The sequence below is a fragment of the Nicotiana tomentosiformis genome, chromosome 1 (genome assembly GCF_000390325.3).
Source record: "Nicotiana tomentosiformis chromosome 1, ASM39032v3, whole genome shotgun sequence".
Taxonomy (NCBI): Eukaryota; Viridiplantae; Streptophyta; class Magnoliopsida; order Solanales; family Solanaceae; genus Nicotiana; species Nicotiana tomentosiformis.
In genome coordinates, this window is record NC_090812.1 from 19,498,767 (window position 1) to 19,523,950 (window position 25,184).

The 25,184-nt window shown below is 37.2% G+C and overlaps 1 long non-coding RNA gene across 1 annotated transcript; it reads left to right on the top strand.

The window, feature by feature from the left end:
• The first annotated feature begins 303 nt into the window (after nucleotides 1–303).
• On the top strand, nucleotides 304–3,754 carry LOC104115170 (uncharacterized). The gene is made up of 2 exons (XR_011409075.1): nucleotides 304–2,821; nucleotides 2,901–3,754. It is a non-coding gene; the product is annotated as an uncharacterized lncRNA (long non-coding RNA).
• Nucleotides 3,755–25,184: the final 21,430 nt, after the last annotated feature.

A 25,184-nucleotide genomic window follows, 5' to 3' on the forward strand; every position in this document is an offset into this window, starting at 1 on the left:
CCCTATAATCCCCAACTCCCCCTCAACCCCAATCTACCATCAATTTTCCCAAAAACTTCACCAAGCTCGTCGATTTTCCAATCTCAGCAATCAAGAAAAAACCTAAAATAATTTTTTTTAGTTCTCTCGTTAGATTCCACCCATGTATGGTCGAAATTTACGTCATTTGAAAATTTTGATGAGAACTATCTAATGATGTAAGTTTCACGCTGTATCTTGGAGATCTGGTTTCGAGTCGGAGCCATTGTTGATTTGTCCAGATTCTTTCAAAAAACAAAAACTCTTCGTTGTCATTAGTAAGTCATTTCTTTCTGTCCGATTAAGTAATTTTCCCTTCTTTTTAATCTTTCTCAAAAGTATGCCATTTTTCTCCTATGCTAAATTGATTCGGACTATTTAGGATTTAAGATTTCTTAGTTTTGTGTTTTTCATGATTTAGTTCAGTAGTTTAGTAACTAGTTCAATTGAATGATTGGTTAATTTAGCTGGTCTTGAATGTTGAAACAGGTTCTTGTTAAAAAAAAGTTTTATTCAAATTGCATTTGTTTGCCTTGTTTTGATCTTTGTATACGTTTGATTTTCTTGTTGAAGCTGTTTGTAATCATTAGGAAAGGTTTGTTTGTTTGGGGGTTTTAAGAGTAAATAATAGAAATTAGAGGGGACTAAAGGTTACACCAAAATTAGGGAATCGGAGTTGGTTATGTGGGAAGCTTCTAGAAAGGGTCAAATTGTAATAAAGACAATTGAAATTAGGTCAGATTTGGGTCAAATTGGGTTAATTTCAGGAGGTGGCCGGTGCTGAAAATTAGCGAAAAAGGACATTTGTTTGCAAATAGGACAGCTGACCATTTTCTGTTAAAAAATAGATGCCAATTTCCTGATTTTTATCTGACAGGATTCCCATATATTCCCTCTCTTTCTTCTCTAATAAGGGCACCCATTGAATTATATAAGGGACCTCATACTCCCTAACAGTGGACACGTTATTTTTTCTGCATATCCACTCACAAAAACACACTAGATTTAACACTGTTACTCTGATCCTCACTGAGTTCTCTGAATAAAGAAACAATATGAAAAATAGAGAAAATTCCAAACTTTCCTCTATTCTGTCTTCTTGCTTCATCTCTTTGGAGTTTTACAAGTTTGATTGACCTTCAAGACCTGGGTTTTACTGCTGAAGACTCTTGGTGAGCTTCCAGTTTGAATCAGATTCTGTTCTTATTTGGATATCTTAGTGTTTTCTTGTTTAACTAGGTCAGTACCAAGATCTCTTTGCATTTTATGCTCTTATCAAATGACTAGAAATGCTTCTACTCTTGTTTGATCTCTGAATATCTGTTTGTTGCTATCTTAGTGTGTGATTTAATGGACTTTTCGTTTTAATCATAAATAGAAACAGTGAAGTAGCTTTGAAATATAACACTTCTGAAAATTTGATCAACTAAGTATGAGTCTTTAATTGTTGAGTTGATTGATAATCTCAAATGATGTTTGAAATTTGTTTAAATCTTGCAGATTTAGCAATAGAGCTAAACATAAATCTATTATAGTTTTCTGTATATGTGATGAGTAATTTTGTGCCAATTTGAGGATATAGAAGGCTGTTGTTGCTGATCACATGGCTATAGTTTGCGGATTTGGCCACTAGTTCGCCAAATGAGCAAAATTCTAAGCCTAAGAATGGGATTCTGTCGCTGGCAGTGGGCTGAAGGTTAACTACTTCATGTTGTGGATTAAGGTTTATGTGGATATATTATATCCGAATTGTAAAGTATTCATTAGTTTAGCAATTTCATGGAGAATTGTAATAGAAGTGATTGATGTTTTAAAGTTTGGATTCTGATTCTTGTATAAAAAATTAGTCGTAATTCTTGAATATCAGATAAGCATGTCTTCCTATTTAAAGTGGTTTGTAGTTGTTTTCACTTAGCACTAATGCACGAGAAAAATATGTTTTACAGGCATTTACCTGTTAAGGCATAGCGCCCTTTAAAAGGGCGTTATACTTGAATATGAAAAGACGGGTAAGTATAGCGCCATTTATTAAAGCGCTACACATATTTTTTGGGACCACCAATAATTATTCTGCGCTTAACTGACATAACAATAATTTAAATGGATATAGCGCCCTTATTTAAGGCGCTATACCTCAAAAAATTCGACCCCCGGATTGGGCATTGCCTTATTAAAGACGTTGAGGATTTTATAAAAATCCATTTAGAAAAATTCTCAAGTATTGTTAAATTTTTCTTCGTTAAGTTATTTTGTATTTTGTCATAATGTCTGAATAGCGAAGAATTAGGGTTTCATTATATTGGGGGGAGGGGGGGTTGAGGTTGTGGTGGGGAATAACTCAGTAAGCTATAGTTTCTCCACAATATCATGTTAAGTTGCCACTTACAATGGAATATGATAGATTGGTATCGTTATGTAAAAAAATGAGTGTGAGCAAACGTTCAGTGAACCTTAAAGTAACCAGAAGATATTCGTATTCTGTCACTCCGCAAGAGGTTGCTTGTTATGCTGAGTTTAACAAGGATGATGAAACTCTAAATGATTTTTTGAGGACTCCGGATGAATATCGGGAATTTCTTTTGATAAAAATGTTGGAAATGTACGTCAAGGCTGAAGACGTTCGCAATAATGAGGTTGCGCAAAGCAGGGATATCCCTCAGTCATCGGGTGATTATTTTGGAGCAGTTTTAGCCGAGCAGGTTCCGGCTGAAAGAGTTTGGCATGATCTAAACTTATCTCGACGGGCGAATGAGGAGCGAGGAAATAATTTTTCTCCTACTTTACATGATCCACAAGACGAGTGGTAAACTTCAATTTTCCTTTGTGTTACGATGTTTATTTTTGCTGTATTGAATTTGTATTAACACTCATATATTCCACAGGGGTTACTGGCCAGATATGAATTTTACAAGTTATGAACTAACGCCCAGTTGGAATATGCGTAGTTCTGGTGTGTTGGGTCATGGGTGTCCATCCGAGAGTCATCACTAATACGATGATGTCCATCATATGATGTCAACACATTACGATTTGTAAGTAAAGTGATATAGCTATATGTAAAGTATTTATCAATTTGAGTAACTCATTATTTTGTTGGTTGTGCAGTGAAAACGAGCAACTTGACGTCCTGTCCTGACTCAATTATCCGAAGATGACATATTTAATCGGGATCTGGTATATGCATAGAGTCAGGAAGAGAACAGTGATTATGACAACAATGCCGATGAGTCCGGAGATGACACACCGTACCCTGATGAGGGTGATGATGAAGAGGAAGAGAATGCTGGACCTGATTTGACGGGGGAGCATGCTCCACCCCCCGTTAGACTAAGAGTGTACGAGTCCCACGTGTCGTTTCATTTAAGGGAGATTCCCTACCTTGATCATTTGCCAAGTATGCCGGATGTGGATCCCCTCACAAGGGATACTGACGAAATTCGAACAGCAATGTGGGATGAGTCTAGACCAACGGTGCTGTCAAAGGGCATGCTTTTTCCTGATAAAGCGCGACTAACCAGGGCGGTGAAAATGTACAGCGTAAAAGAGTGTCATAAGATAACGGTATGGGAGTCAACTCTGAATGTATACAAGGTTATTTGCCGTAAATGGTTTACATGTTGTAATTGGATGCTGCGTGCGAAGAAGAAGAAAACAAATATGTAGGTAGTGGGTAAATACATTGGCACCCACAATTGTGAAATGGACACATTCAGTGGGAATCACTTCAACTTGGATATTGACTTGATTTCTCTTGTCTTGATTCCACACATTGAAACGTCCATAAGGTACAAGATCAAAGAGTATATTACATCTATCCACCAGGAATATGTGTGCACCAATACCAAAAGAAAGGCATTTCTCGGGCGCAAACGTGCATTTGAAATTGTTTGTGGTAACTGGGATAAGTCATTTGCATCTCTACTCAGGTATATGGCCGCATTGCAATACTTTAACCCCGGGATTGTTGTTGAATGGAAGCTTGAGCAGTCCAGGAATACTAGAATATATATTCAGATACGTGTTCTGGGCATTTAAACCAGCAATTGATGGTTTTGTGCAACGCCGACCGGTAATATCCATAGTTGGCACTCATGTCTATGGAAAGTATGATATTAATCTGTTGATCGCCGTTGCAGTAGATGCTAATGGAAGTGTATTTCCCTTAGCTTTTGCTATTTGTGCCAATGAAAGCCAAGAGACGTGGATACTATTTTTGAACCACTTGAAAGAGTACGTTATCAAACAACGTTCAGGTATTTATCTAATATATGATCGGCATGGTGGTATTTTAAGTTCTGTATAGAATTTGCGTGCATGGCAGGAACCGTATGCCTACCACCGTTACTGTGAGAGGCACTTGAAGACCAATTTCCAGAAGGCATATTCTAACAAGGATTTGCATGATTTAATGTGGATGGCTGCAACAGATCACCAAGAGTGTAAATTCAGGAGGCGCATGGAATCTATCACGCAGGAAGATGAGGGAGCCTATTGTTGGTTGATGCGACATGAGATTGACAAGTGGACTTTGCATGCAGATGGTGGCAGAAGAAGGGGAATTCTGACTACAAATGTGTCAGAGTCTTTCAACGGGCTATTGAAGTCTGCACGAGGATTGCCTGTCATTACCATTGCCAATACCAATGAAAAGATTTGAGAAATACAGGAAGCAAGCACATTGGCATTGATTTTTGCAGTATTGCAACGAGCGAAATATTTTTGAAGTTCACACCGCTATCCATCACAACCGGGGAAATAATACACACACCGTAAATGAATCCAGAAGGTTATGCTCTTGTGGTAAATGGTCCATCTACCACATGTCGTGCTCACATGCCATCAAGTTCTTTCAACATACACATTTAGGGCCAACCAACTACATTGATAAAGAATATAGTATTAATGCATACTTAAACACCTATAGTGGGCAGTTGCAGCCAGTGGGTACTGAGCATTATTGGCCGCCAGAACCATTTAAAATGGTGGGTAACAAGGAGTTTTTGCGTCAACGGCAAGTGCAAAAAAGAACCTGTATACTGAACCAAATGGATGTTGGTGATACAGTTTATGCGCGCAAATGTGGCATATGCTCGCAAACAGGACACGACCGTCATAAATGTCCTTCAACTGGTTTGGGTAGCGGTGGTAATCCAACTCCTGGTGAAAGTTCATCTAATATGCCCAACTATCAAGGATACACATAGTGTTTTGTTTCCATAATGTGGTTGTAATAAGTGTATGTACTTTGTTATCTTGCAGAATGTATTAAATAAAATTATGTTTCCATTGCTGTTAAATCTTATTGATATTTAACATTAATACTTCAGTACAACAATCTAACATAAACCCATTTTTAAAAAAAAAACAATTGTCTTGTCGACCTGAAAAAGCTACTCGCCTGCAAAAGCTATCTTCTGGAAAAGCTGTATTGTACCTGAAAGAATCTTTAACACGCGAAGCATAGCGCAGTTAAATACTACGTTATGTGCGTTGTCTTGTCGACCTAAAAAGTTGCTCATCTGCAAAAGCTATCTTCTAGAAAAGCTGTATTGTACCCGAACGAATCGTTAACACGCGAAGCATAGCACAGTTAAATACTACGTTATGTGTGTTGTCTTGTCGACCAGAAAAGCTGCTCGCCTGCAAAAGCTATCTTCTGGAAAAGCTGTATTGTACCCGAAAGAATCTTTAACACGCGAAGCATAGCGCGGTGAAATACTACGTTATGTGGGTTGCCTTGCCTATAAATAAATAGCGCATTTTTATTATTATCTGCGTTTAACCATAACAAATAGCAAAACTTTCCATACATTTTTCATTTTTTTTGCATTAACAAATGTCTGCACGCAATGACCAACCAATGTGCTATTGTGGCAAACGTGCGATTATGAAGGCATGTTGGTCCGATGGTAATGTTGTGTGCAGATACTGGATGTGTCTATACAGGTTTGAATGCAATAATAGAAATCATTGTATGTTTGAGAAATGGTATGATGAACCCATTAACCAGGAATACTATAAATCATATTTGCAGTATGTTTGGAATATGAACAGTGAATACCAACGCCAGATCTCTGAAATGCAACGACAAATTGTGGCATTGCAGGAGAAATTAAAAGAGGCGAAAGAAGAAAAAAAATAAAATGGAAGAATTTTAAGTGGTTGGAGCAGAGAATAATATGTGGTAATGACTAAACAAACACATGTATGTGTTGAGTGTAGTATTTTATCTTTATGTTTTCCGTGTCATGTATTTTCATTAGTTGTTCTGAATTTAAATTATGTTAAGTTGCTATGTTTGTGTTTGTGTTTGTATTGTAGTATTAAAATAACGAAGAACCGGAGAAATAAAAACATAATGCGCATATAATGTAAAGAATAAAAATTGTTGCAATTATTTACTAAATGCCATATGTACATAAAATACAAAATAAATCAATGTGTCCCACATCCTGTATACTTTAATGCAGTCGCTGGCCTGGGGCGCATTCCATCCCGCCCGGCTACGCTATCAGGATCATCCTCATCATGTCGCCTCTTTATCGGAGGATGTGTTGCAGCATGATCGTCAGTAGGGCTGGCAGGCTCGGTAGAAGGGGATGTCTGTCCAGCAGTAACCTACAGAATAATAAGATATTTCAGTATATGAAAATATATATTTGTAATGTACGTGTTAAGTCACAAAAATTTAAATTGTCTTACCATGATCTCGTCGGGCTCCTGAATATAATCATCCGTCGTATTCATATCAGTATCGCATAAAGTGGCCTCCGTGACGGGCGAGGATGAAGCCTTAATAAACAAAAACATAAAGATATTTATGGCTAATCAATGAGATAAAAATAAATTTAAATTTAATAGTAATACAAACATACATGCGCCTGTGAAAGATCCCCAGCATCCCTCGATGATGAGCCATAACTCACTCGGCGCCCACTATCCACATCTTGTGTCGGCCGATCACCAGCAATGGTCGATGGTCCTGGAAGATCAAGAAAATACTAATCCCAATCCTCTCGCGTAATGCACGTGCCCGTGATCAACAATGGAGCTGACGGGGTCACCTGCGAAGTCCCTGGAGTGAGCTGAAGCTAAAGGCTGAATGACGGCATGCTGCTGTGAGAGTGGTCTGGCTCATGGAGGTCACCCGGCTGATCAACTCCAACATCCTCAACAGGTGCCTTGACGCCCCCTCGCTGGGGACCACCTCCTCGCCGACCCCCCACCTCATGGGGCACCTCTACCTCGTGGGGCACGCCTGCCATGTCAACCACGTTCCGGCCCCACTGGTGGCCTACGATAGTACTGCTCTGGCACCACATACTCAGCCTCGTATCCTAATCGCTCATCATCTCGGGCTCGCCTCAATGTCCGGGAAGCCAGATGGGTAACTTGCCGGCCATACCCGTGCAAAGCGGATGCTCCCTCACCGGTATGCTGTTGTATCTGCATCTGCAGTCCCACCTGGTGGAACAGATGTAGGCCAATAGTCTACACAACATGTAAAATATAAATTACGAAATGCTAGGTTAACGTTATAAGTAAGTATACCAAATAACATACCAGTGCCTCATACCTCCCGGCGTATGGAACGTACCGACCGCCAACACAATAAATGGATTCCCGACGAAAAGTCGGGTAACGCTACGGTACCAGCCCATATAATCATGCTCAGTCTCTGTTCGGTCATGTGGAAGGGGGGGGAATCAAGTCATGTCGCTGGTCCTAAGTATCAATCTGCGCCTCTAGCCATGTCATATATGTCTGGTCCATCCTGGAACGATCATCCCGCTGGTAATGTGTGATATGCCAGGCGGGCGGTGGCGGTACAAGCTGCGGGCGGCCAAACTGGCGAAGTACTCGCTCGGTGGCATAATGCTCAACAATATCAAGTCACATCAACGAGACGGAAGCGCTCCACATAATTCGGTCGGACGAGCAATAATCGGGCAAACCAGCTATTTGCTCGTCATTGTATGGCCTCCAAATGAACTATTAAGTAACAACAGAAAACATGAGTATATGCAAGACATATGAAGCCATGCCAAGTAAACTTAGGTATACATTTACCTGTGCGCCCTCCAGCAAATCCAACAAATCCCTGCACAAGGGGAGATTATGTCGAGCCTCGTACTCCCATCCATATCCATGCTTATCCACCCACCTCCTAGCTAGAGGGAGAAACAGAGATGGTACACCAAGAGCTATTGGTAGTAGAGATGGCTGCAACTGCAGGAACAGCTCCCAGGCCCAAACCTAACATACAAAGTGGACATAAAATTTAAGGTATATTTTTACTAGGTATGTTATAATGAATAGGGTATTCGAATATGTTTTCACATGTAGCAGCGGCAAAAATCCAGCAATGTCACGATGGGTTCCCATGCTCGCCTGACACATCTGCCTGTAAAAGTAGCCGAGAACAATAACACCCCAGCTGTACTGGGGTAAATCATCTAGCCGCTCAAGATGATGAAGAAATCTCAAGCTGACTAAGTTCTCCGAAGTGTTTGGGAAAAAAACCCCTCCAAACATAAAGAGTAGCAGCAACCTCGTGTACCGGTGAATATGAAGCTCCGGTGTATCGTCTGTGATGTCAAGGTGCAATGCCTCCAAATGTTGTCGGACAGTCATCAACAGCAGATGACTGGCCCCAACCAGTGCAGTCTCCTCCGGTGGCTCTAAACCGGTGAGTCGATGCAGCATGTCCAGGTACTGCAAACCTGTCTGCTCTCTCATGGCATGCGGCAGAGCAACATGGTGTCCATTAACGAGCAGCCCATACATGACCTCCACGTCCTGCAGCGTGATGGTGGCCTCGCCAATGGGCAAATGGAATGTGTGCGTCTCCGGTCGCCACCGCTCTATCAGGGCCGTGATCAACGACCAATCGAGCTGCAGCCGGCCTATCTCTACAATCCTATAAAAACCCGTATCCTGGAGGCGTCTGACTATACGGGGATGGAGAGGGCGGTCCCTGAGAAAGCCCCACATGTCGTCTACTCTCTTGGCGCGGAAAGTCTGGGCCAGTAACTGTCCCTCCCATATGTGGGACGACCTATGATCGCCCTGTAACAACAGTAGCTCCAGGCTGGCAGGTTCGGGATGCTAAGGCGGAACCTCCATGTCGTCTACTGTAAATTAAACAAGATTAATTACGGTTTTTTACTTTAATATGTTAGTTTTATTATTTTACATGTTAGTTTTATTATTTTATATGTTTGTTTGTAAAATAATTAATTTTCATAATTATATAAGATTTTATTATTAAATATTCACATATGGGTTCCAAGCTCGATATTTAAGGCCCAGTAGCACCAAGATATCCTGAATTCTTGTGTTCATGATGAGAAAAGTTTCTCGATTTATCACTCAACATGTCTGTTATTTTAAATGTTAGTTTATTATTTATATATTAGTTTATTATTGTATATGTTAGTTTTATTAATTTATATGTTAGTTTTATTATTATATATTTTTGTTTATGACTCACTTATTTTTTAATATAATAAAATTAAATAATTAATTTTCATAATTATACAAGATTTAATTATTAAATATTCACATATGAGTTCCGAGCTCGATATTTGAGTCCCAGTAGCACCAAGATATCTAAGAAATATTGTTGTTTTCTCATGTCATTTTCTTACGATTGTTGACTAGAATTGGACAGAGTTTGTGTTTGAACTATCAGCTATTTTGACGTATTTTTGGATATAATAAATGCTTAAATGATTAATTTCAATAACTATAAGGATAATACGCTAAAGGGCACTTCATTTTACTATACTAAAGGGGCACTACATTACAAATACAAGCACTACATTAGGCCACAAGATACCACTAGAGGGAACTAAAGTAATAATTTATCTATTTTACTAGTCTTTAAGCAAATAAATAATCTAAACCAGATAAAAATAATAAATAAATTTAATCACAAAACATTCACGAAAATACATATACCACAGTAAAAAGTAACTTATTAATTTTTTTTTTAACAACTAATAATAATTTTGCTATTTTAACTATTTTTTTAGCACACTAATACCATAATCCGGATAAAAATAGAACACATTAAAAAAAAACTAATATGCATTTTTTATACGAGTTTCAACAAAAACTAAGTCGCAATACCTCGATTTAAGGTTTTTGGAAAGTTGAAGATTTGGCGATTTAGAGCCGAAACGAGCAACCCACAACGAGAGAACGCCTTAGCTGGGATGTGTGACCGAGAATCTTTACTTTTTGGGGGACGGGTGGGGTCCACTCGAGTTTTTTTGGTCGTTAATGGTGTCACGACCCAAACAGATGGACCGTGATGAGTATCCGAGTTCTACCTATCGAACACTCCTAAGCATTCGTCTAAGATATAAATATGAAATAAGTATAGGTCATGCATAAAGTCTGAAAAAAACTACTAATTCATATAAGCAACCTACGGTAGGGCTAGCCGATAAGGCCACATACTAGCTAACTATACATGACTGTCTACAGGCCTCTATTAGAGTGTACAACTGTATAAAGGATGGGATTGGGCCCCGTCGTACCCATATATGTATGCAAACACATCGTACCAAAACTCAAAGCAGTTCCGGATCAAATGGAGCACACCAACTCTCGCTGATCAAGGATCCTAAGAAGGGGGACCGTCAGCTTGTCTACCTGCACCTGCGGGCATGAAATGCAACGTCCCCAAGCAAAAAGGGACGTCAGTACAAATAATGTACTGAGTATGTAAGGCATGAAAATCAGTACATAAAAGACATAGATGAAACATGGGGTAAAGAATTCCACCTGTGACTCTAAATAACTTTGTGAATCCTGAAACATTTATAATGTCATGCACGTGCGTGTAAATGTCGTATCATGCATAGGTATAGGTGTACATAACATCATAAAGCCTCTGAGGGCATCCCATCGTATCATCTCGGCCACTGTGGACAAATCATCAACGTATACCAGCTGATCAGGTGGTGGTGCGTATATAACGCCTTAACCTTTTTCCATATCTTATATATATATATATATATATAATATACGCGTATATAACACCATCTGGTCATGGGTCAATGTACATGTATAAATGCATAAGAAATACGTTAATAAGATTTTTTCAGAATGTCATAAAAATAATGTGCATGTCGGATAAATTTTATCAAATACGTATTTTTCTGAGACCCATGAATAGAAGATATAATAATAATTCACATGGAAAATCAAGAATATAGACACCCCTAATATTTATATGAATAGAGTCATTTATGAAAATTGTGCATTTACTCGTTTCGTTCGTGTCGTATAGATCATGCCAAAAGAAAGAAGGGATAGCCTTAACATACCTCAAGTCGTCAATGCAACTCAAAAACAAGCTTATGACAACTAGCGCACCAACCCTATAACAAAGAAATACGTGTACAATTTAGATGGCGGTAGTATATTACGTATCTCAAACGATAACTCGATTCTAAAATAAAACGGGCAGCATTTCCCCTGATTTTACTGCTCCCTCAAGCCTACTATAGGCTAGATACAAACATAATACAATCAACAACTCAAAACCAACCTAATTACAATCTGGGACCTTCAATACAACAAAACCCCCAAATATACCATAATACACCCAATCAGCAAGTTATCAATTAGCCTGTAACTATAACGATGAGCGACCAACCTACTAACCTACCACATGTGGCGTTTCTCCATGCCCTTTTTATCCTTCTCAACTCCATAAATCAGCAGCACAATAGACATCCCAAAAGCAACACGAAACAGCCTACAAAACAGTCCACTACAAGTCAAATAACTCGAACTCACGGCTTTCGATCACCGTCCCGTGAGGTCTAACTATTAGGAAACGAATTTGTCAACTTTTCTTGATATTTTAAAGCTTAAATAAAGAAATTAGGAATTCTATTAACTATTAAATACATTCTAAAACTCAAACTACAAAGAAAAAGAGAGGTGATATAGCGATACTTACGTCGTAGGGATCGTTTTAATGTTATCGCTTCTTGATTTCGTGTCCGAGATGATAGTCTTGTTTGAAGCAATATTAGAGAGCTCAAGGACCGTTTGTGGTGTCCTATGGTCAGATTCTATGTAAAAATGAATATATATAGAGAGAGATAGAGACGAGTTAAAAAAAATATATCAACTTTTGAAAAGTCAAAAGGTGCTAGCTTGGCACCCTCTAATTCGCCCATCTTCCGATGCTTATATCTTTTTATCCGGATATCGTATGAATGAACGGTTAAGAGCATTGAAAACTACATTCCAAGACCTTAAATTTGGTATATAATATGTCCCAAAATACCTCATATAGTACACGAAATTCATTTCTCAAAAAGCTTTGTTATAGGGCAAATTCTTAGTTGGTTTTTCCGCAACTTTAATCCGATTTTTTCCAAACTTTATGTGTTTTATCCAAACAACATATATAGTCATATTATGACTTTAAACTCATTTAAATAATTATTAATAAGTCTCATATTCATTATACGTCACCTTGGAACGCACAGCGTGTAACAATCTTCCCCTATTAGAAACATTCGTCCTCGAATGTTAAATTCCCAGATATTTAGAGAAATTTTGGCAGAGTCTCCTCTGTAATGGTACCACTATCAACTTGTTAGATAGAAAACCCAACAATACAAAGCCACACAGGTCCACAATCATCAATAACACCAATGGTCTCACATTAGCAATGACAATAACTAACATAAGAATCAAGTACCATATACGTACCTAAGGCTGTGATGTCTTAGTTCGATCCTCCTCCGGAAGCAAGTGAGGATACCTAGACTTCATGTCTTCTTCAGCTTCCCAAGTCATCTCCTCCACATTATTGTTCCTCCAAAGTACTTTAACCAAAGATACATCTTTAGTTCTCAATCTCTAAACCTGTTTATCTAGTATAGCAATGGGAGCTTCCTCATATGATAGATGCTATGTGACCTGAACATCGTCAACTGGAATGACTCTAGAAATATCTCCAAAACACTTATGGAGTATAGACACGTGAAAAACTGGATGTACTGACTCTAAGTTGGAAGGCAAGTCTAACTCATATGCTACCTGGCCTACTCTGCGTATGATCTTATAAGGTCCAATGTACCGAGGGCTAAGCTTTCCTTTCTTACCGAATCTCATAACGCCTTTCATCTATGATACCTTTAGGAATACCCAGTCATCTACCTGAAACTCCAAGTCTCGTCGTCGATTATCTCTATATGACTTCTGACGACTCTGAGTTGCTAATAGACTTTCCCGTATAAGCTTAATCTTCTCAACTGCCTGTTGTAACAACTCTGGTCCTACTAATTTAGTTTCCCCAACCTCGAACCATCCGATAGGTGACCTACACTTTCGTCCTTAAAGAGCTTCGTATGGAGCCATCTGAATGCTGGAATGATAACTATTATTATATGCAAACTCAATAATGGAAGATGATCATCCCAGTTACCCTTGAAGTCCATCACACAAGCCCGTAGCATATCCTCTAGTGTCTGAATAGTACGCTCAGCCTGACTGTCTGTTTGGGAATGAAATGTTGTACTAAGACTTATTTGAGTACCCAATCCTTTTTGGAAGGACCTCCAGAAATTAGCTGTAAATTGAGCACCTCTATCTGAGATAATAGATATAGGGACACTATGAAGTCGTATTATCTCCTTAATGTAAATCCTTACATAATCCTCTGCTGAATACGTAGTCCTGACAGGCAGAAAATGGGCTGATTTTGTAAGTCTATCAATAATAACCCAAATAGAATCGAACTAACGCTGGATACGAGGTCAGCCTATGATGAAATCCATGTTAATCACTTTCCATTTCCAAGTCGGAATCTCTATAGCCTGCAATAATCCACCGGGTTTCTGATGCTCAATCTTAACTTGCTGACAATTTAGGCTCTGAGCAACAAACTCTGCTATATCCTTCTTCATTCCGTCCCACCAGTATATTCCCCCGATATCATGATACATCTTCATCGCTCCTAGATGAATGGAATAACGAGAATAGTGAGCTTCTCCCATAACCTGCTGGCGCAACCCTGGTACATTTGGAACACATAATCGAACTCAATATCTGAGGACTCCATCTCCTGTAATCTCCAATGATGTCTTATCCTTTTGAGGGGTTGTATCTCTGTAGTGAGCTAGCACATGATTTTTATACTGGCGTTCCTTCACTTCAGTTACTAGAGAGGATGTTGCCGTATCATGAATAGTAACTTCGGTACCACCTGAATCTAATATTTGAACTCCAAGATTAGCTAGCCGATGAATCTCACAAGCTATCTCACTCTTCTCTGGTTGTAAATATGATAAGCTACCCATAGATCTACAGCTGAGGGCGTCGGCTACTACATTCGTCATTCCTGGATGGTATAAAATATCAACATCATAGTCTTTTAGTAGCTCCAACCATTGCCTCTAACGTAAATTCAATTCCTTTTGCTTGAATATATACTGAAGGCTCTTATGGTCCGTATAGATATCAACATGAATGCCATACAAATAGTGCCTCCACATCTTTAGTGCATGAATCACCGCGGCTAACTCCAAATCGTGGGTCGGGTAATTCTTCTCGTGGTTTCTTAGTTGTCTAGAAGCATAAGCGATAACCTTACCATGCTGCATAAATACACAACCCAATATAACGCCCGAAGCGTCACATTAGATAGCATAACCATCGGTCCCTTCTGGAAGTGTCAGAACCGGTACTGAAGTCAATCTGTCCTTCAATGCCTAGCAATTCCGCTCACAAGCATCAGTCCACTGAAACTTGGTTACCTTCTGAGTCAACTTTGTCAATGGTGCTGAAAGGGAAGAAAACCCCCTACAAATCTCATGTAATAACCTGCCAAACCTAGGAAGCTACGAACCTTTGTCGGTGTCGTGGTCTAGGCCAAGTCTTCACTGCCTCGATCTTCTGTGTATCGACCCGGATACCCTCACCCAAAATAATATGACTAAGGAAGGCTACATAATTCAACCAGAATTCACATTTAGAGAATTTTGCATACAACTTCCTTTCTTATAGATCTCTGAGCACAGTACGCAAATGATCTGCATGTTCAGCCTCTGAACGGGAATAAACCAAAATATCATCAATTCCATGAATACCGCTGGGGCATTAGTCAAACCGAATGACATAACACGAAACTCAAAGTGTCCGTATCTGGTCCTGAATGTTGTCTTCGGAATATCCTTTTCTCTAGCCCTTACCTGATGGTACCCCGACCTCAAGTCTATCTTTGAGAAACACCTGGCACCCTGCAACTAATCAAATAAATCATCAATCCTCGGGAGTGGGTACTTATTCTTAATCGTCGCCTTATTCAACTGTCTGTAATCAATACACAACTGCAAGGAACCATCTTTCTTTCTCACAAATAACACAGGTGCTCCACACGGTGATGTACTAGGTGTGATAAATCCTTTTTCAAGCAAATCCCTCAGTTGTTCTTTCAACTCTCTCAGCTCTGCAGGTGCCATTCTATAAGGAGGAATAGATATCGGCTGAGTATATGGTAATGTGTCAATAGCAAACTCAATCTCTCGCTCTGGCGGAAGGCCTGGAAGCTCATCGGGAAACTCATTAACCACCGAAATAGATTGAAGGGTAGGTGACTTTGCTTTCATATCTTGTACCCGAACTAAGTGATAAATATAGCCCTTTATGATCATCTTCCTTGCCTTGAGATAGGAAATAAACTAACCTTTCGGCGATGCAGTATTACCTTTCCACTCTAGAATTGGCTCCCCTGGAAACTGGAACCGAACCATCTTTGATCTACAATCAATGTTAGCATAACAAGAAGCCAACCAATCCATACCCATTATAACATTAAATTCTACCATATCTAGCTCAATCAGGTCCGCTACTGTAGAACGACTAAGAACTCCTACTATACAATCTCTATATACCCGTCTAGCTATCACTGGATCCCCAACAGGTGTAGATACCTCAAAAGGTTTAATCAACTCAGGTTTTATCCCAAACTTGCTAGCAACCAATGGAGTGACATACGATAAGGTGGAACCTGGATCAATCAATGCATATACATCATATGAAGAGACTGATAATATACCTTTAACAACATCAGGTGACGACTCTTCATCCTGATGACTCCACTTCTGCCTCTACCACGACCGGTCGGTTCCTATGATCCTTGCCCAGGGGGGCGTACTGATGATGACGAACCAGCTATAGATCCCGTTGGTTGAACTATACCTGCACCACCTCTCGTCGTACAATCTCTCATAACGTGGCCTGGATAACCACAAGTATAACAAACACCTAACCCCACGAGGTACTACCCGACATGATGCTTACCACATTGAGCACATCGTGGCAAGGGTGGCCTCATCTGACTTGACTCACCCCTATACTGAGAACGAGAGGCCCTGGAACTCTAACTGGGCCCTGAATATGTGGAATGATCAAATATCCTACCGAAAATCTGAGGGGGTGCACTAGCTGATGGTTGAGCTGGATACCTCGGGTACTGCTGTCTCTGACCACCTCGAAATTCACCAGAAGGACCTGAAGATCTCGGTCTCTTACTCTAGCCCCTATCATGCTCACGATCGGCCCTCTGCTTCTGCTTACACTCCTCTACACCCTGAGCATATGCCTGAATACGAGAAATATCAATGCCTGGATGAAGTGAGACCGACATACAGTCATTGAGCAGGTGCGGCTCCAACCCCATCACGAACCGGTGAACCCTATCCTCCATCTTAGCTACAATAGTGGGAGCATACCTAGCCAAAGAATCAAACTGAAGGTTGTACTCCCGAACACTCATACCTTGTCGAAGGGTCAAGAACCTATCAACTCTGGCCCGTCTAAGCTCTGGTGGAAAATAATGACGATGAAAAGCCTTTGTAAAATCCTGCCATACTGCTGGAAGGGCATCTCACCTCTGGATAACTTCCAAGACTCGTACCAATTAATTGCAATATCCCGAAGTCTATAGGAAGCTAGCTCAACTAACTCAGTCGCAGTGGCCTTCATTACCCTCAAAGTCCTCTGCATCCTATCGATAAATACCTGAGGGGTCCTCATTTGGATATGCTCCAGTGAATATCGGAGGGTCCAAATTAATGAAATCACGAACCCTCGTACTAATGGCCCTATCTGCATGACCTATACCAACCTCCTGGAGTCGAGCTTGTGCAGACACTAATCGAGTCAATAACTGAATAGCATCTCTCATCTCTTGACCCGATGTATTTGGATGAGGAGCTGGGGGTACTGGAGCGGGTGCTGGAGTTGGTGCCCCTCGGATCTCCTCTGGAGAGGGAAGGGTATGTGAAGTCTGAGATAAAGTCTAACTATGCGACTCTCCCCGAGACCTGGTAACTCGTGGCGCTCTACTTGTAGTCTCATCATCCACGGACTTGCCCTTCTGGGCGGCTGTAGCCTTCTTGGCATCGCTGAAAACATAACATGTTGTTAGGAAAATGAATTCTTATATCGCACGATCTAAGATAAGAAAGAAAAGTAATCATCCTAAATATCTTGTAGCCTCATGTCTATAAGTATGGTGCACAATACACCCATAAACAAGACTCTACTAGACATGGTCTGTAGACAACCCTAGGACAGAACTACCCTGATACTACTTTTTTTCACGACCCAAACCGATGGGCCATGACGAGTGCCCAAGTTCTACCTATCGAATACCCCTAAGTATTCGTCTAAGATATAAACGTGAAATAAGTGTAAGTTATGCATAAAGTCTGAAAATAAACTACTAATTCATATGAACAACCTACATGAGAAAATATGCCCAAAAAAACATATATATACGAAATACGGTAGGGCTAGCCGACAAGGCCACATACTAGCTAATTATACATGACTGTCTATAGACCTCTATTAGAGTGTACAACTGTATAAAGGACGGAACTGGGCCCTGTCGTACCCATATATATATTCGGGACCTTCAATACAACAAAACCCTCAAATATACCATAATACACCCAATTAACAAGTTATCAATTAGCGTGTAACTACAATAACGAGCAACTAACTTACTACCCTATCACATATGGCGTTTCTCCACGCCCCTTTTATTCTTCCCAACTCCATAAATAAGCATCACAATAGACATCCCAAAAGCAACACGAAACAGCCCACAAAATAGTCCACTACAAGTCAAATAACTCGAACTCACGGCTTCCGATCACCGTCCCGTGAGGTCTGACTATTAGGAAACGAATTTGTCAACTTTTCTTGATATTTTAAAGCTTAAATACAGAAATTAGAAATTTTATTAACTATTAAATACATTCCAAAACACAAACTACAAAAAAAAAAAGAGGCGATATAGCGATACTTACGTCGTAGGGATCGTTTTAATGTTATCGCTTCTTCATTTCGTGTGCGGGATGATAGTCTTGTTTGAAGCAATATTAGAGAGCTCAAGGACCGTTTACGGTGTCCTCTGGTCAGATGTTATGTAAAAATGAAGAGAGAGACGAGTTAAAAAATATATATCAACTTTTGAAAAGTCAAAAGGTGCTAGCTTGGCACCCTCTGATTCGCTCATTTTCCAACGCTTATAACCTTTTATCCGGATATCGTATGAACGAACGGTTAAGGGCATTGGAAACCACATTCCAAGACCTTCAATTTGGTATATAATATGTCCCAAAAAGACCTCATATAGTACACGAAATTTATTTCTCAAAAAACTCTGTTATAGGGCAAATTCTTAGTTGGTTTTTTCGCAACTTTAATCCGACTTTTCCCAAACTTTATGTGTTTTATCCAAACATCATATATAGTCATATTATGACTTTAAACTCATTTAAATCATGATTAACAAGTCTCATATTCATTATACGTCACCTTGAAACGCATAGGGCGTAACAAATGGGGGGACCGCCTGTTTTTTTTTAAGTTTTAATTGGGGGGAGTTATGATTTGGTGGGGAAGGGAAGGGGGCGATTTATTATGTATGTATAGCGCCGTTTATTAAGGTGCTATAATAGCGCCTTAATAAACGACGCTATACTTACCCGTCTTTTCAAATTCAAGTATATCGCCCTTTTAAAAGACGATATACCTTAACGGGCAAACGATCGTTAAAGTATGTATTTTGGTCACTAACTATTTTTTCCAGCTATTTTTATATCTTCAGTCCAAAAATAAATTAAATAAAATATTTCTCCAAAATGGCTGACGATCCAATTGCCAACTAACCTAACCGTCCAAAATTATAATATAAAATATCACAGTCGTTATCTCATGATTGCAAGTACCAAATAATTGAACCCCATCTGACCCTTGCCAACTCCCAGTCAAATCTCATATTATTGGAGGATTACACGTAAATCACATGTTACGAGATTTATACATTTTTCTTTGCGGATACGGATCTCTTTAAACCAAAACTTGAATTACTAAGGGTACGTAGAAATTCCTCAAGAAACGAATACGTAATTAATTTCCTTGCTTTTCCACAGTGTAAAACCTGTTCTAGGATGCAGAACGTTGTTCTTTCGTCTGCTACTAAAATTTTAGCCGCCATTTATTTCCCACGAAAAAAACATTCAAAAGCATAATTTTTCCTACCCGTAATGGTTTTGTTTGTAGATACTCAGTAAGGTTTAGGGAAAATTGGCTGATGAACTAAATAATACCTCTCATGAACGGCCCAACACAATAATTTATTCCAACGACCATTGTCTCTCGCTGCTAAAAAACTAACTAATTTCGTTCAGAAAAACTGGCCGAAATCGATCGAAATTTGAAAAAAAACGATTGATTTCCGACCGCTTTTAATTAGTCGGAAAAATGATGGTCGCTAAGGTGTTGCGACCGAAATCGGTCGAAATTTTCCGACCGAAAACGGTCGGTTATTTCAATGCATTGACTGACAACCAAATTACATATACCGCCCGAAATCGGTCGGAATTTTAAATATATAATAATTTTAGAAATCTTTCAGATATATATTTTTTTGTATCGCATGTATACTCCCCAGCTCGAGATATCACAGCACCATAATATTATATCTTATTACTAATTAGTACTAGTATATATCTTATTATTATATTACTAATTAGTACTATTATATATTATTATCATTATTATTTTATTGAATTCTAATAAGATTTAATATAGAATATTAAATCTTATTACTAAGCACTAACTACAATCCTTCCTATATTTGCTTATTTTTTGTTAGTCCACGGTTGTTGGACTCTATGGCATCAAAGCAACTTATAAGATGGAAAGGCTCACAACTTTCGGCCGATGTGGGACAATAGCATAATTTCAAATTTTTCGACCAAAATCGGTCGGAATTTTTGAAAACTTTTAATAAAAAATTGTTTTTCCATGAAAAACCCCACTACTACTCTTCCCATGGAATATTTATTTACTAATCTATCCATTTTATTATTTGTTTGTTTGTTTCTTTTTTATGAAAAAAGAGTGCATTAAATAAGGATTCCATAAATCAATAAAAAATTAGTTCAAGTGAGTAAAATTATGATGACATTTTAATGTAAAAATATGCTTAGTTATTTTTTCTAAAATTTCATTTATAATCCTGAAATAACACATTAATTATTTTATATAAAAATATATATTAACTAACCGGAATTAAATATATCGTACATTGGTTAAGTAATTGGTATATAAGCTTTATTCTATATATATATATATATATACACACACATATATATATATATATATATATATATATATAATCGATATAAGATGTATATATAATATAGTATAGTATAGTATAGTGTATATATATAAGCTATATTCGATAACCTATATATACATCGTATATAAGCTATATAAGATGTATATATAGTATAGTATAGTATAGTATAATATAGTATATACATAGTATAGTATAGTATATATACTAAGTGTATAATATATAACCTCTCTCTCTCTCTCTCTCTCTCTCTCTCTCTCTATATATATATATATATATATATATATATATATATATATATATATATATACATATATCAATTAAGTATTAAATATTATTTATTTAAAAGCTATTTATACAAAGGTCGACAAAAACCGACCTACTTCGGTCGGTACTTTCACTAAATTTATATTTTAATTATTTTAAAATTGTATTTCCGACCGAACTAGGTCGGAAAAATTTAATTAAAACTTATTCCGATTGGTAAATTATATATATATATATATATATACTTTTTGTTATATTAAAAACCAATTGCTTTGGCCGGGAAAGCATAATTTCAAATTTACCGACCGAAATCGGTCGGTATATTTGAAAAATTTTATTTAAAAATTATTTTTATAAATAATATACAAGTATGACCAGGTCTTGGTTAAATGTTGATCAATTTCCGACCGAAATCGGTTGGAATTATTATATATCTATTGTGGGACTACTATTTTCCTTGACAAAAATATTTTCTTTGACTTTTGCGACCAATTTACTTAATTTCCGACTGATTTCGGTTGGTTTTTTTTTTCGACCGATTTCGTTCGGTATTCTGTGGACGAATTTTGACAGTTTTCTAGTAGTGTTTACATGATAAATGATGAAGGAGAATATATATGTACATATGTTAATGTAAAAAGGAATCAACTCCAATCATTCTCAATTTGGTAAAAGGCCAAATATACCCCTATACTTTCGAAAAGGGTTTAAATATACCTTTCGTTATACTACGTGTCTAAAAATATCCCTACCGCTATACTTTCGATTCAAATATACCCCTTATTTAAACGGAGGGACGCATGTCATCATCCTGTTGGTCAATTCTAAATATCTCCTAATTAATTAAAAAAACACATACCCCTACCCGAAATATTTGTAAAAATTGCTTTAAAAAAACTGAAAAATATTTTTTTAAAAAAACTGAAGAAAAACAAATCAACAAAATATCGTTTTTTAAAAACTAATGCACCTATAGTCCAATACTTTAGGAAAGTATTTTTTTCAGTTTTTAAAATAAAATTTTTTTTTCCAGTTTTTTACAAAAAAATAATTGCTTTAAAAAAAAACTGAAAATAATTTTTTTTGTAAAAACTGAAAAAAAAAATCAACAAAATATTTTTATTTTTTTAAAACTAATGCACTTGTAGTCCACTGCTTTAGGAAAGTCTTTTTTCAGTTTTTAAAACAATTTTTTTCAGTTTTTACAAAAAAAAAAAATTGCTTTAAAAAAAACTGAAAAAACTGAAAAATACTTTTTTTTAAAAACTGAAAAAAAAATACTTTCCTAAAGCAGTGGACTACATGTGCATTAGTTTTAAAAAAACGAAAATATTTTGTTGAATGTTTTTTTCCAGTTTTTATAAAAAAATATTTTTCAGTTTCAGTTTTTTTAAAGCAATTTTTACAAATATTTCGGTTATGAGTATGTGTCTTTTTAATTAATTAGGAGATATTTAGAATTGACCAACAGGACGATGGCACGTGTCCCTCCGTTTAAATGAGGAGTATATTTGAACCCAAAATATAGCGGCATAAGTATATTTGGACTCATAGTATAACGAATGATATATATAAATCTTTTTCGAAAGTATAAGGATATATTTGGCCCTTTACCGTTTTCAATTCCCCCTATTTGCCACTTTTTGTTTTAAAATGGAAATACCAGTTTCTCTACAGTAGGACAAAGCTATGCGACAAGCATTTTCATATTTTTGAAAAAATCACTTTAGCTGTGTGGCTGGCATTTTCTACGCGGTTCCCATCAATTCTGTTTATCTCAAACCTAACAATCTTGATCAAGCCCTTGAAAGTTGACTATTAGGGTTATAACTCAATTAGAATTCAGGAGAATTTAGCCACCATGCTATATTGTTACTGTTGAAGGATTATATAGTATGAAGGAATTAGGCCAAAAAAATAAAAGAAAAAAAAGGAATGATCACACAAATAAAATAAGATTTGGTTAGGTTGAATATAGACGTGTCTCACCACCCTTTGTCTCTTTGCTTTTTTCGATTCATAAAAATGGCCACCATAGTGGTTTTAATTTAATTTAATTTTCGTAGACTTAATATACGTTTTTCTTTTCATGTGAGCTAAATTGATCCGGTAAATAAAATAGAAATTTTTTTGTACGGTGGATATACTGTCTCACTCTTTATCTCTTGTCCTTTTCAATTAATAAAGATGCACCTTGGTGGCTTTTATTTAAGTTTTGTTGTACACTTAATAATCACAACATACAGCTAGCATAAAAAAATCACAAGATAAATTGATCATAGATAGGGGTGGGCATAAAATTCGAAAAATTAAATTCCGAACCGGACCGAATTAATTCGATATTTCGGTTTCGATTTTTTGGATATTTCGGTCTAATTCGGTATTACATTTTTTGATATTTCGGTATAACGGTACGGTCATCGGTATTAGGATCTTGAAATTTCGGTATAGCGAAATACCGAATTTTTAAAGACCTTTAAATTGGACCTATATCTATACATACTGCCCAGAATCCCAGCCCAACCTAATAAGGCCCAGCGCCCTAGCCCAACCCTTATCTCTAGTCTTTCATTCAATTAGGGATTAGGGAATTTAGAAAAGGGGATAGTTTCAGAAAGTCAGAAACGGCAAACGACGATAGTTTCAGCCTTTCAGCCAGAACGAAGACTTCAAACTTCAAAGAGAACGGTTGTTGTGAGAATACTAAGAGATCGGCTACTGTGACTTCAAAGAATCAAAGGTATATTTCTAGTTTCTTCAAAGGTATCATGTTTTTATTAATAAATTTTCGGCGGTGACCTTAATCTCCGGTGGTGACCTTAATCTCCTCCGACGTTAAATAAAAGTTTCTGACGTTAACCAAATCGAAAAGCATTCTCTCCATCTATTCCTTTGATTTTTTTTTCTGTCTCTGAATATCCAATTTGATTGTCATATCCAATTTGCATCTTGGCTTGAATCTTGAATAGGTTTGATATTTTGGGCATTTGAGTCGTATACATTGATTTCCTTTTTACTTGTTTATACTTAAAGTGATCAACGAATTCTGAATCTTAAAGTGTTTTATCGAATAATCTTGGTTTGCTTGATTGGGGAATGAATGGATTATTAGTTTCATTAGACCCATTCTGAAGTCCTTTCTTAATTACTGAAGTTAAGTTTCAATTATTTTTTTTTGTAAAATATCCACTAATGAAGGCTTCATCTCTCTCTTAGATTTTCTTTTTATTTAGGACTAAGTTACATATACTGCCTACTTTGGTGTTAACTTTTTAATATATAATTATTATAATTAATTTGGATATAACAAACTATCACTCTATTTTCATGTTACAATATCAAGTATGCTATAAAGACAAATTTAATTTGATTATATAATTATTTTACACGGCTTACCAATGTACAAGACTTAAATTCTTTTATCTTATCATTTCATTTCCAACATTGTAGAAAAAAATCTATTAAGGATATTAGAGATTCATTTAAGCAATAGCAACTAGTAGCAACTCGAATGAAGTTATGAAATATAAGTCTTAATTTGTGTTTATATTTGTTTTAATTTTGTATAGATGGCAGATGAAAGTAGAGTAAGTGATGCCGGTTCAACTGAAATTTTACCTATTACTGAAGATAGCAACACCAACACAATTGATACTCAAGATTCTAAGAAAAGAAAAGCCATGCAACCTAGATCCGAAGTTTGGCAATATTTTGAAAAATTTGAGGTAAATGGGGTTGGTAAAGCAAGGTGTAGATATTGTAAGCAAGCTTATGCTGCTAATTCATCTAGGAATGGAACAACAGGATTAAAAAATTATTTAGCTAGATGCAAAGAATATCCACTTAACATTGATAAAGATAATAGTCAAACAAAGATAAATTTTTAATCTTGCCAAAATGATGGAGGATCACTTTGGAAATTTGATCAAGAAGTGGTTAGGAGGGCCTTAATTGAGATGATAGTTATTGATGAACTACCATTTAGTTTTGTAGAAAAGGAAGGGTTTATGAAGTTTATGAGAATAACTCAACCATTATTTCGTCTTCCTTCTCGTAGAACAATAACAAGGGATTGTTATGAAGTTTACGGTGAATTGAAGCAAAATCTAAGAAGGTCTTTTAGAGAAGCACAACCAAAAATTTGCCTCACAACAGACACATGGACTTCATTGCAAAGAATAAATTATATGTGTTTGACAGCCCACTT